This window comes from Palaemon carinicauda, chromosome 42 (genome assembly GCF_036898095.1).
Source record: "Palaemon carinicauda isolate YSFRI2023 chromosome 42, ASM3689809v2, whole genome shotgun sequence".
Lineage (NCBI taxonomy): Eukaryota > Metazoa > Arthropoda > Malacostraca > Decapoda > Palaemonidae > Palaemon > Palaemon carinicauda.
The window spans coordinates 31,699,928-31,713,018 of NC_090766.1; the positions used below are offsets into that span (position 1 = coordinate 31,699,928).

A 13,091-nucleotide genomic window follows, 5' to 3' on the forward strand; every position below is an offset into this window, starting at 1 on the left:
TAAAATTAGTTTCTTTTTCTGTGTACTATAACCACTCCTAAAGGGAAATCTGGATATTTTTAAAGGCCGAAGGAATACTGGCACTCGAGTCCATGCATGAAAGTCGGACCATAAATACAACAAAAATTCTAAATATGAAAAGGTTCAAACCTATCAAATTACCATTGACTTTCTAAGCAAATTTTACAAGAGCATTACAGTACAGTATTCTTATAAATCTAAATTCACATTGCTGACTTTACACGTCAATTCTTTTATTAATGTATTCGTTTAATAAAGTATTTAAGGGGAAAGTGTCATTTGGTTAACTTCCATGTATTTAATCTATACTATAATTATGGTATGTCCTTCCATTTAAATACATATCAGCTTTTTATTTACAGAAGAAAATGGAATTTAAATAGGAAGGTTACCTATGCGATTAATATTAAGCTTGTGCTACGCTTTTAGCAAGTCATTCCATCGCTAATTACTAATAGTACATTTTCTATATGCGTTTCGTTGCTGTTAATATCTTGTAGCAAAACTCTGTTTTTGGATTCAATGGTGCTATAATTTAAGTAAATAGGTGGGTAAAGAGTTAACACAGTCAGAAATGTAATCACTTAAAAGCTCTGGGTCATCATAGGTGCCATTGATTCAGCTGTGAATGTCCCGAGGTAAATAATACAAAGTATACAGTAAGGTGTTATTACAAAATGGATTGTACAGTATCAGTATCCTTGCCGCACTCTCTCCTATTAAAAAACTGTGAATGCTGTCCTATACCTGCTCGTACATAACTGACTAATAATGCTTTTATGTCATTTACGCCACAATCTTTACTAATGTTATATAATAATGACTGTTTAGTTATTTTCAGGACAGAATAGTCAAGTCTAGTAAACTAATACTAAAACTGTATATGAGTAAATTTTCAGCCCACTTTATCATAATAGTTTTGCATTTTCATTACGAAATTATTTACTCTTGTAAAATTATATATAAGAAAAAAAATTCTCTATTTGCTGTTACATTACTGTGAATGCTGTACCAAAAATATCCCTCTAAAGAGTTCACTTTCTTGTCAAATGTTGAACCAGCAAAATGACGACAATGTATCTGTTAACGATTTCTTATATTTGGTGTTACTGTCCTTTGTTCAGTTGAAGTGGCTGTCCTGGAGGGTACTAAGCCTTGCATAGTGTGTTGGCTCTGCTGTGTTGACCAATTTCATCTGACATTTTGTAAATGCTTTTATATTGCATAGGTTGACATTAGTCTTTCTTCATAGTTTACATAGGACAGAACCACTTAAACATTTTACTGATCTTAAAATATTTCTATATTTTTAATTCATTACTTCTCATAAATAGTTTATTCACTTCCTCTACTTTCTGGTCTTTACCATAAGACTTGTAGAATCTTGGTTTTCTAACTAGGATTGTAGTTTAGCTAGTAATCAAAATAATAATAATAATAATGATAATAATAATAATAATAATAATAATAATAATAATAATAATAATAATAATAATAACATTACGTTTTAATCTACACACCTAAGTAAATAGAGGGTATGGGAATGTTGTTTAACGTTGTAGTATACTGTATAATCACAATTTTTTAATATTTGCTGGTCTCTTGTTACCTAAACACTGCAAATAGCAACAGCAAACTGTACTGGACTAACATCTTTACTGAGTTAATATTAGAATAACGAGAACACGTTACATAAGAGTTACCATCTATCATGTTTATGATAAGGTTCTCCAAATCTGGCTAAATGAGCATGAAAAATTACCCAACTGGGATTGATGCTGAACTTTCTTTAAGGTAGATTAAATATTACTCTAATTTTTCTAGTATAAATACAAAACAAAGCATTATTATTCAGTAACACTCATTAAATAACTAGGATAAATCTAATTTTAAAATTTCAAAGAACTGTACAGGGACCAATATTCTGATTGAAAAAAAACTGGCAAGCATATGTTCCCCTAATCTTAAAATAAAGAACTACTGTTGATTGACCTAAGTATTTCATATTTAATGTTACAACAATGGAATAGTGATTTATAAAAAGTTGCTGCCCTGAAAGAACATGAGAGAGTGAGTTTATTCTCTCTTCAGTAGAAGATATCTGAGCACAATAAAAATACCCTGTTTGCAGTATTTCTGACAAGAAGCCAACTTTAAATTATGTGGTTACACTAAGCTACAACCCTAGTTGGATAAGCAGGATGTTATAAGACCAAGGGTTCCAACAAGGAAAAATAGCCCAGTGAGGAAACAAACTACAAGAGAAATGAAGAACACTAAAATAAAATATTTCAAGAATTATAACAACATTAAAATGAATCGTTCATATGTAAACTATAAAAAGATACTTTTTCAACATAAAAATATTCGCTGCAAGTTTGAAATTTTGAAGATCCACCGATTCAGCAACCTGATTAGGAGGATGCTTCCACGACTTGGTCACAGCTGGAATAAAACTTCTAGAATACTGTGTAGTTTTGAGCCTTAATGGAGAAGGCACGATTGTTAGAATTAACTGCATACTAACAATGTAAAGTCACAATTAGCTCTATTAATTGATAAGTACCTCATATGACTATGTGGTCTGGTTCAACTTTAATACCAATAATGATAACTATGACAGCTTTAAACAAGTGGGAATGTAAATTCTTTGACAGCAAATGGTTAAGGACTATTTTTTAACTCTGCCATTAACTCAAATTACCAGTATAATTTTGCAATATAAAATATCCAGCCAGAATTTGCAAATTAATTTTCAATTTATCAATATTTCCTTGCAAATAAAATAGGTACAGTAGACCCCCGCCATAAGATATTAATCGGTTCTGAAGTTGGTATCGTATGGTGAAAATGTCGTATGGCGGGCAATAGAATAGCTAATGCGTGCAAGACCCCAGGTAAAAACATTGAAAATTAGTACTGTACGTAACAAAATAGCATAGTAAGCACTGTATTACAGTATACTTATATATAATATACATGTACTGTACAGTATATGATTAAATAACATTACAGGTATAAATGAAAATGATATACTGTATTGTAAAGGAAAAATTAAATTTCATTTACCTTTGGAGTGACGTGACTTGAGCTGGTAGTGGGTGGAGGCAGAGGGGGGAGGAGACGGTAGATATAAAAACGTATCAATGCTAATTATGCTATGTACACTTAAAAATAAATTTATTCTGACAGTACTATTAAACACTAAAAATTTAAAAAATTTTATTTTATCATTTTTGTCTTTCAAAATTTTTTTTTTTTTTTTACAACTTAAAAAATTACTCTTTTTTAGCTTTTTTAATAGAATCACTTATACAGTATCATCTTTGCTTTCTGACACTTCTCTTTTGGAAAAATGTTATTTTCATTAGTAAAATAAATTTTTGAATATACTTACCCGATAATCATGTAGCTGTCAACTCTGTTGCCGACAGAAATCTACGGTCGGGATACGCCAGCGATCGCTATACAGGTGGGGGTGAACACCACAGCGCCATCTGTGGTCAGGTACTCCAGTACTTCTTGTCAACACCACCTCAATTTTTTCCTCGGTCCACTGGTTCTCTATGGGGAGGAAGGGTGGGTCAATTAAATCATGATTATCGGGTAAGTATATTCAAAAATTTATTTTACTAATGAAAATAACATTTTTCAATATTAATCTTACCCGATAATCATGTAGCTGATTCACACCCAGGGTGGTGGGTGGAGACCAGCATACATGTTAACAAAGAAGCTAAGTATCCCGTATTTTATTTTATTAGTTATTCAAAAATAACATAAAATAAATAAGTACCTGGTAAGGAAGACGACTTGAACCATTACTCTGCCTTTATTAAGTACGTCTTCCTTACTGAGCGTAGCGGTCCTCTTAGGATGCTGAACGACTCTTAGGTGCTGAAGTATAAAGGGCTGCAACCCATACTAAAGGACCTCATCACAACCTTTAACCTCGGCGCTTCTCAAGAAAGAATTGACCACCCGCCAAATCAACAAGGATGTGGAAGGCTTCTTAGCCGACCGTACAACCCATAAAAAGTATTCAAGAGAAAGGTTAAAAAGGTTATGGGATTATGGGAATGTAGTGGCTGAGCCCCCGCCTACTACTGCATTCGTTGCTACGAATGGTCCCAGGGTGTAGCAGTTCTCGTAAAGAGACTGGACATCTTTGAGATAGAATGATGCGAACACTGACTTGCTTCTCCAATAGGTTGCATCCATAACACTCTGCTGAGAACGGTTCTGTTTGAGGGCCACTGAAGTAGCCACAGCTCTCACTTCATGTGTCCTTACCTTCAGCAAAGCAAGGTCTTCTTCCTTCAGATGAGAATGTGCTTCCCTAGTCAGGAGCCTGAATAGGTAAGAACTGAGTTCTTAGACCTTGGAAGAGAAGGCTTCTTGATAGCACACCATAAGGCTTCTGATTGTCCTCGTAAAGGTTATGACCTTTTTAGATAGTACCTAAGAGCTCTAACTAGGCAAAGTACTCTCTCCAGTTCGTCCCCCACCAAGTTGGACAGGCTTGGGATCTCGAACGACTTAGGCCAAGGACGTGAAGGAAGCTCGTTTTAGCAAAAAACCGAGCTGCAAAGAACATGTAGCCGTTTCAGATGTGAAAACTATGTTCCTGCTGAAGGCGTGGATCTCACTTATTCTTTTAGCTGTTGTCAAGCACACGAGGAAAAGAGTTTTTAATGTGAGGTCCTTAAAAGAGGCTGATTGGAGAGGTTCAAATCTTGATGACATAAGGAACCTTAGGACCACGTCTAGATTCCAGCCTGGAGTGGACAACCGACGTTCCTTTGAGGTCTTAAAAGACCTAAGGAGGTCCTGTAGATCCTTGTTGGTGGAAAGATCCAAGCCTCTGTGGCGGAAAACCGCTGCCAACATACTTCTGTAACCCTTAATCGTAGGAGCTGAAAGGGCTCTTACGTTCCTTAGATGTAACAGGAAGTCAGCAATCTGGGTTACAGTGGTACTGGATGAGGAAACTGCATTGGCCTTGTACCAGTTTCGGAAGACTTCCCCTTTAGACTGATAGACTCTGAGAGTGGATGTCCTCCTTGCTCTGGCAATCGCTCTGGCTGCCTCCTTCGAAAAGCCCCTAGCTTTTGAGAGTCTTTCGAAAGTCTGAAGGCAGTCAGACGAAGAGCGTGGAGGTTTGGATGTACCTTCTTTACGTGAGGTAGACGTAGAAGGTCCACTCCTAGAGGAAGAGTCCTGGGAATGTCGACCAGCCATTGCAGTACCTCTGAACCATTCTCTCGCGGGCCAGAGCGGAGCCAACCAACGTCAGCCGTGTCCCTTTGCGAGAGGCGAACTTCTGAAGTACCCTGTTGACAATCTTGAACGGCGGGAATGCATACAGGTCGAGATGGGACCAATCCAGCAGAAAAGCATCCACGTGAACTGCTGCTGGGTCTGGAATCGGAGAACAATACAACGGGAGCCTCTAGGTTATCGAGGTAGTGAACAGATCTATGGTTGGCTGACCCCACAGGGCCCAAAGTCTGCTGCAAACATTCTTGTGAAGGGTCCACTCTGTGGGGATGACCTGACCCTTCCGGCTAAGGCGATCTGCCATGACATTCATATCGCCCTGAATGAACCTCGTTACCAGCGTGAGCTTTCGATCTTTTAACCAGATGAGGAGGTCCCTTGCGATCTAGAACAACTTCCACGAATGAGTCCCTCCCTGCTTGGAGATGTAAGCCAAGGCTGTGGTGTTGTCAGAGTCCACCTCCACAACCTTGTTAAGCTGGAGGGACTTGAAGTTTATCAAGGCCAGATGAACCGCCAACAGCTCCTTGCAATAGATGTGAAGTGTCCTTAGCTCCTGATTCCATGTTCCCGAGCATTCCTGTCCGTCCAAAGTCGCACCCCAGCCCGTGTCTGATGCGTCAGAGAAGAGACGGCGGTCGGGTTTCTGAACAGTCAAAGGTAGACTTCCTTGAGAAGAAAGCTGTTCTTTCACCACGTGAGAGTAGACCTCCTCTCTTCGGAAACAGGAACTGAGATCGTCTCTAGCGTCATGTCCTTTATCCAGTGAGCCGCTAGATGAAACTGAAGGGGGGGGAGGTGGGGTCTCCCTAACTCGATGAACAGGGCCAGCGATGAAAGTGTCCCTGTTAGACTCATCCACTACCTGACTGAGCATCGGTTCCTTCTCAGCATGCTCTGGATGCAATCTAGGGCTTAGTAGATCTTTGGGGCCGACGGAAAAGCCCGAAAAGCTCGACTCTGAAGATCCATACCCAGGTAGACAATGGTCTGGGATGGGACGAGCTGGGACTCCTCAAAATTGACCAGGAGGCCCAGTTCCTTGGTCAGATCCATAGTCCATCTGAGAATCTCCAGACAGCGACGACTTGTGGGAGCTCTTAAAAGCTAGTCGTCTGACGGAGTCGGACACAAGATCATGGTACTGCTGCACAGTCTGTGAACTGTCAACCATGGGGAAGCGAGGAAGTACAGTGACAACCCGAAGCTGTCTAGACTGTCTGGGTCGTACAGACAACTCCTTATCGGGTTGCTGAGGTTGCCGCACTGCGTCACAACAAGTCACTTCTGCTGGTTGTTGAACGTCTTCCCAGTGACACACTGACTCCGTAAACAAAAAATCCTCTAACAAGGACTAAGCTTGGACTGCATGTCTTGCAACACAGCTCAAGGTCTATGGGAGCAAGTGTGGTAACAGACGGGGTTAGCGACTGAAGTGGAACCATTACCCTCCCTGGAAGCATATTATGCTTAAATAAAAGTCCATAGGAGGCTAAGCAGCTAAAGGCTCCTCTCCAAATGACAGAGTCCTCAAGGGAATATCAGAAGGAGGGAGAATAGCACTTTCTCATCTACAGGAACCATATCCGAGAAAAGCTAAGTTCTCTCAGTGAGGGTTTCACTGGTGCAAAAGCAGCAGACTAGAAGGCAACGTTATGAAACTGCTTGACAGTCTAGTGAGTTGGCAACAACCAAAGATGTGTGACTGAGAAGCATGCGGTAAGGTATGCAGAGCATGCTGTATGCGGAGCATGCTGTATGTAGAGCATGATGTAAGGTAAGCAGAGCATGTTGCATGGCGTGCGGCTTATGCTGCATGGGATGAGGCTCATGCTGCATGGTATGAGGCTCATGCTGCATGGGATGAGGCTCAAGCTGCAAGGGAAGAGGCTTATGCCGCATGCGTTGAGGAGGATGCCGAATAGTATGAGGCTCCTGCCTCATGGGTTGAGGCGGCTGCCGCATAGCATGAGGCTCCTGCCTCATGGTTGAGGATGCCGCCGCATAGCATGAGGCTCCTCATAGCATGAGACTCCTGCCTCATGGGTTGAGGAGGATGCCGCATAGCATGAGGCTCCTGCCTCATGGGTTGAGGAGGATGCCGCATAGCATGAGGCTGCCTCATGGGTAGAGGAGGATGTCGCATAGCATGAGGCTCCTGCCTCATGGGTTGAGGAGGATGCCGCATAGCATGAGGCTCCTGCCTCATGGTTTGAGGAGGATGCCGCATAGCATGAAGCTTCTGTGAGGTTCCTGCCTCAAGAGTTGCGTCTGCCTCAAGGGTTGAGGAGGTAGCTGCGCAGAGAGAGGCTCATGCTGTGAAGAATGCGGTTGCTGCATGCGTTGAGGCGGCTGCCTCATAGCATGAGGTTCCTCAAGAGTTGAGGCTCTCAAGAGTTGAGGTTCTTGCCTCAAGAGTGGAGGTGGCTGCCGCAAGAGTTGAGGTTGCTGCCTCAAGGATGGTGGAGGTTGCCGCAACGCAAGAGGTTGCTGCATAGCGCTGGTATCTGGCAACTCCCAATGCGGCAGCTCACGCGTGGAGGTAGGTTGAGGAACCTCAACATCATACGTCTGGCAAGGTGGACTGCGCAGAGGTGGAGTTGAGGTTGCTGCCTCGAGGATGGTGGAGGTTGTCAGACCGCAAGAGGTTGCTGCCTCGAGGATGGAGGAGGTTGTCGCAACGCATGAGGCTCCTGCCTCAAGGGTAGAGGAGGTTGCTGCAAAGCATAAGGCTCCTGCCTCAAGTGTTGAGGAGGTTGCCGCGTGGCAAGAGGCTCCTGCCTCAAGGAAAGTGGAGGTTGCTGCACAGCGCTGGTATCTGGCAACTCCCAATGCGGCAGCTCACGCATGGAGGTAGCTTGAGGAACCTCAACATCATACGTCTGGCAGGCTGGACTGCGTAGAGGTGGAGGAGCGCTCGCAGGAGGAGGTGTGTTAACCTTCTCTGCCTGAAACTCCTGCATCAACACCGCAAGCTGAGACTGCATTGTCTGCAGCATAGACCACTAGAGTTTAAGAAAGACAACAACAAACGGAGCTACTGTCCGTTGAGACTGAGGGTCTAAAACAGCTGGTGCGGCAACAGACGGAGTTACTGCCTGTTGCGATACCACCTTGCCTCTCTGGGAGGTGTGCAGTTGTCGTACTGCAGCAAGTCCGAACTGACCCAGTGCTAATGGCATCACCTAAGAGTTGGACTTGCGCGGAAGGGACCGACTTGCACTTAAAAGCTGCAAGATTTGGTCCATGGTTTCTTACGAGAAACCTCTTCCGCAGACGAGGAATAAATGGGCTCTCTCGTCTTTGTGTGGGTGGGGCGATCTCACGTCGGCAAACGTGTGTAGATACGCCCGAAACCACGGAGGGAAACGTCTGTTCGTCGATCAAGGCCTGCTGAACCCATAAGTCCTTCGACATTACTTCTCCCCTGGGCTTGGGAGCTTGTAAGAGGTCCCAGACTAGGCGAACAACTGGCACGAACAGACGAACCCTCGAACGCAACACTGTAACACTTTGCGCTTATCACTTTATCACTTTTGATTTTCTGTTTGCACTTATTTCACTGAACTCGAAACTTTAAGTGGTTTGTACCTGAAACACGCAATTCTATCCTTCCTTAAAAGTTAGTAATTGCGAAAACAGAATTACAATGTAACAGAAAAAAATATAATGAAAGATAAATAATTCAGTGGCTGGAAAGAGACTAAACACTAGATCAAATAAACTACGTTTAAAATCTCTCACCGCATAAAGCTTGAGAACAAGAATAAAACTCTAGAAACGTTTACCTTCTTCCCCTAAAGAGACTAGGGAGAAGAGCAAAAACGATAACAACGTTACTCACTTGAACGAAACGTTTATCCTCCTCTCTCTCCCTCCGTCTCTATCTCTCTCTCTCTCTCTCTTGACTTAGAACCTGAGAGAAGAGCCCAATATATATATCGTTAAAACATATTATTGTTAAAAGGAAAAAAACTGAAAGATTTCCCAAATAAAAAGTTCCTTTATAGAATTAAAACCATTAAGCTAAGAAAGAATGAACAAAACGCTAGAATCGGTTTACTCTTACTGCAACGTGACACCGTGAATATTCTCTCTCTATCGTAACGATAGAGCGCAAGTTGAACGTTCTGAACGTCAACAACTGCAGAGACAAAACAAAACGTTAGTTCAACTTTGAAAACAGTACGAGACTATCAAAGAAATTCTTTCAAAAACATTAAAATAGCATAATATGTTAACAGGTAAAAACGAAATGACGGGCTCAATGTTAATTAACTTCGGTTCCAAGAAAAGACCGCCTACTATTAGGAAAGGTCGAATATAAACAAAAATAAAAATTAATTTTAATAAGTTTATAATAAAAGGAAGTTAATCGAAGAGGCCTATAAAAGGCGGAGAGATATAAAATAAATCTATAACTTTTGTTAAGCAAAATTAAGAAAGAGAGTCTATACTCTCTTCGACACCAACGCTTCCGTCTAAGGGAAGGGTCGGCCATTTAAAGTGAAAGAGAGTTCATACTCTCTTCGTCACCATAATTAATCAAATTAATTCCAAAAGCTAGCTAAGCTAATGATAAAACTTCCTGAATAGCGAAAGCTAAATTCTAGAGCAAATACATCACCAAATCGTGAGCAATAACTCCAGAATCAACAGCGTATCCATGTAGGTCTAGCCGGAGGCACGACAGAGGAAAAATTGAGGTGGTGTTGACAAGAAGTACTGGAGTACCTGACCACAGATGGCGCTGTGGTGTTCACCCCCACCTGTATAGCGATCGCTGGCGTATCCCGACCGTAGATTTCTGTCGGCAACAGAGTTGACAGCTACATGATTATCGGGTAAGATTAATATTGAAAAATATCTATCCAAAGAAGCCTCTTTCGGACAATTCCTCAACATATTTCTAAAACGACTCATACACTAGTCATTAACACTCTCCATAAGACGACCTGTTCAAACAAAGCATTAACATGTTCTTTAAATAAATTCTCTCTCTCTCTCTCTCTCTCTCTCTCTCTCTCTCTCTCTCTCTCTCTCTCTCTCTCTCTCTCTCTCTCTCTTCACTGTTAGTGTTAGAGACATCTATTAATTATTTTCTGAGAGAGAGAGAGAGAGAGAGAGAGAGAGAGAGAGAGAGAGAGAGAGAGAGAGAGAGAGAGAGAGAGAGAGAGAGAGAGAGAGAGAGAGAGATATTTAACAAAAATGTGTTGTGTACATAGGATTTTTAACAGCTTCAACGAGTTGGAAGACAATTAAATGTAACTAAATAAGCAATATCAGCAAATCTGAATTCCTTTATTAACTAACACAAATAAGGGATTTTGACGAAGGAAAAATCTATTTCTGGGGAGAGACCTGTGACGCCCGGTGAAAAGGGTCCTTCTTTACACTTTTCTAATATAAAACTTCCAAATATACTAGAGAAAGATAAAAGCATGGAATGCAGAGGTTACAACCCTCACGCGAACACCTTGTTGGTGTCGTGTATTTAATAAGGGCGTGTGTAAACCACTATTCACAGGCTGTCTTCCATTTAGATAATCCCTTCATCAAAGGGGAGGGCCGTGACATGCCCTAGAGATTACAGTTGGACTACTCCACCGACACCTACTACTCGTGCTCTCCAGGTCATCCTTCTGCAAGAACATATGGCTTGGCAAGGAAAGGGTGGGTCCGTACAAAAATAACCGGGAAGGGTTTCACCGGGCGTCACAGGTCTCTCCCCAGAAATACTTTTCCTTCGTCAAAATCCCTTTTCTGGGTCGATCTGTGACGGCCGGTGAAAAAGTACCAGAGAATGCCTTCCAAGCCCAATAAAGTAATAACATAATGCGGAGAATACAATCACCATGTACGACAATAATATAATATAATAATGTAAGAAACGTCCAATTACCTACTAGCCAAATGACATAGGGAGCATAAGGCTAAATATCTAAGACGACAAGGAATCAACTGAGTGTCGAATCGCAAAAGGCATCAAACCTTACATGTCTAAGCAAATCTAAACCTTAAAGGAACCGTAACTACAATAACAGTTAAACCATAGGAATTAAACATGGCAAATATCATAGGGCTAACGAACTACCCAGGAGAGTGGCAATGTGGTGTGAGTGGCGGGTAGGAGGGAGAAGAGAAGAGATGGAAGAAGGGAAGAAGTAGAGATTAATGGGGAGGGAAAAGGCTCCCCGCTGCCATCGTTGGGTATTTAAGGGCCTGTAAGATCTTTAGATAGTGGCGTTTGACAACCATAGGGGATTTCCAGCCCGTATATTTTTTAAAAATCATCAAAGTCCCTGTTCTGGAAGTAATTGATGGAGGTATCTACTCTCCGTATATCATGAGCCTGGGGAAATGATTCCGGATTAGTATGTTTAAAGAAGTAGAGGATTTGTTGCCTGATACCGTGAATGGGAATAGTACCTCCTTGTTCCCTGATAACCAAGGGGCCAGATGAGCGAGTTGCAGTTCTAGCTGAAAAGGCCTTGAGAGTAGTGACTGGACACAGAGAAAAGATCCTGGGGAAGAAGAATAATCTTCCGAGGGGAGCACCTATTTTGCGGATCCTCATTTTTTAGCTAGGAAAGCATTGCCTGGAGAAAGGAGTACTTCAGCTGAAGGGAGGAAATCTATGTTTTCCGGGTTCGTGAGAGAGCTGCTAGTTCTGATATTCCATCACCTGAGGCCAAAGCCGTTAGAAATAAAGTCTTCCTAAGAAGAGTGATAAGAGCAGAATTCATTGTCCGTGTCCGGCGCAAGTTTTGAGGACACAGTTCATAGACCAGAGTCCTTTTGTGGCTGAACCGAAGGTCAAAGCCTAGCACATGTTTTTAGAATAGATGAGAAATAGGAATCAGCTAGGTTAATGTTAAACCCAACAAGGAAGATCTTCTCCAAATCTGACTTGATGGTGGTTACAGTTCTAACTGTTAGGCCTTTGCCAAATAAGAACCTCAAGAAAGAGATGTCTATATTCGGAGACATACGAGTATGGTCTGAACTCTTAGGGAATCTGCTAGTTGTTAACGGCCGAATCATATTGGCGAATTGTCGAGTCCCTTTTGTCTGATTCGATGAAGAGATCGATTTCCGGTTCAATGTTTGCGTCTCTACGAGCTGCAAACTTCCTGTAGCCCTCAAAGTCAGAGTTTTGGCTATCCTTGAGCAATCTGACACAGTGAGTTTGGATTACTTGAGTCAGTTTGGGGAACGGAATCCGGAAGGGACGGAGTTTCAACTCAAGGAGGAGAGGAAACCAACTGTTCTTGGCCAGTGAGGTGGTACTAAATCCACTGCCCCCGGGGAAGGAACGTAGTTTGTGTAAAAGTCTCATTAGAAGATTCACTGGGGGAAATCGGTAAACCTTCTTCTAATGGTTCCTGAGTATCCACCGCAACGAAATTATGTCTAGAGACCATTCTGACTCCAGTGGTTTCGTCCTGGCTAGTGAGTCCTCTCTCACATTCTGGACTCCCGCAAGGTGAGTTACTGACAGGATCCAGTTCTTTCTGTTGGCCAGGCGTAGATAGCGACCAGGATCCGATTCAGGTTGGGTGACTTGGATCCTCCCCTGTTGACGCAGTGTACTACGTCTGTGCTGGCTGATACTACTCTGATGTTGCTCGACCTCGGAAGAGAGAGTCTCTTCAGGGTCAAGAACACTGCCATGGCTTCGAGAACATTGATATGGGTCTGTTTCATGGCGGGTGACCAAGACCCCTGAAACATCTGATGTTCGGAGTAATCCCCCCATCCACTTAGAGGCGCGGCTGTATGGAATGTCT

The 13,091-nt window shown here is 42.2% G+C and overlaps 1 protein-coding gene across 4 annotated transcripts in view; it reads right to left on the reverse strand.

Moving 5' to 3' along the window:
• The window catches only part of LOC137632989 (PDZ domain-containing protein 8-like), a 454,088-nt gene that overhangs the window by 140,656 nt on the left and 300,341 nt on the right, over positions 1-13,091 (reverse strand). The gene's annotated exons all lie outside the window — the stretch shown is intronic.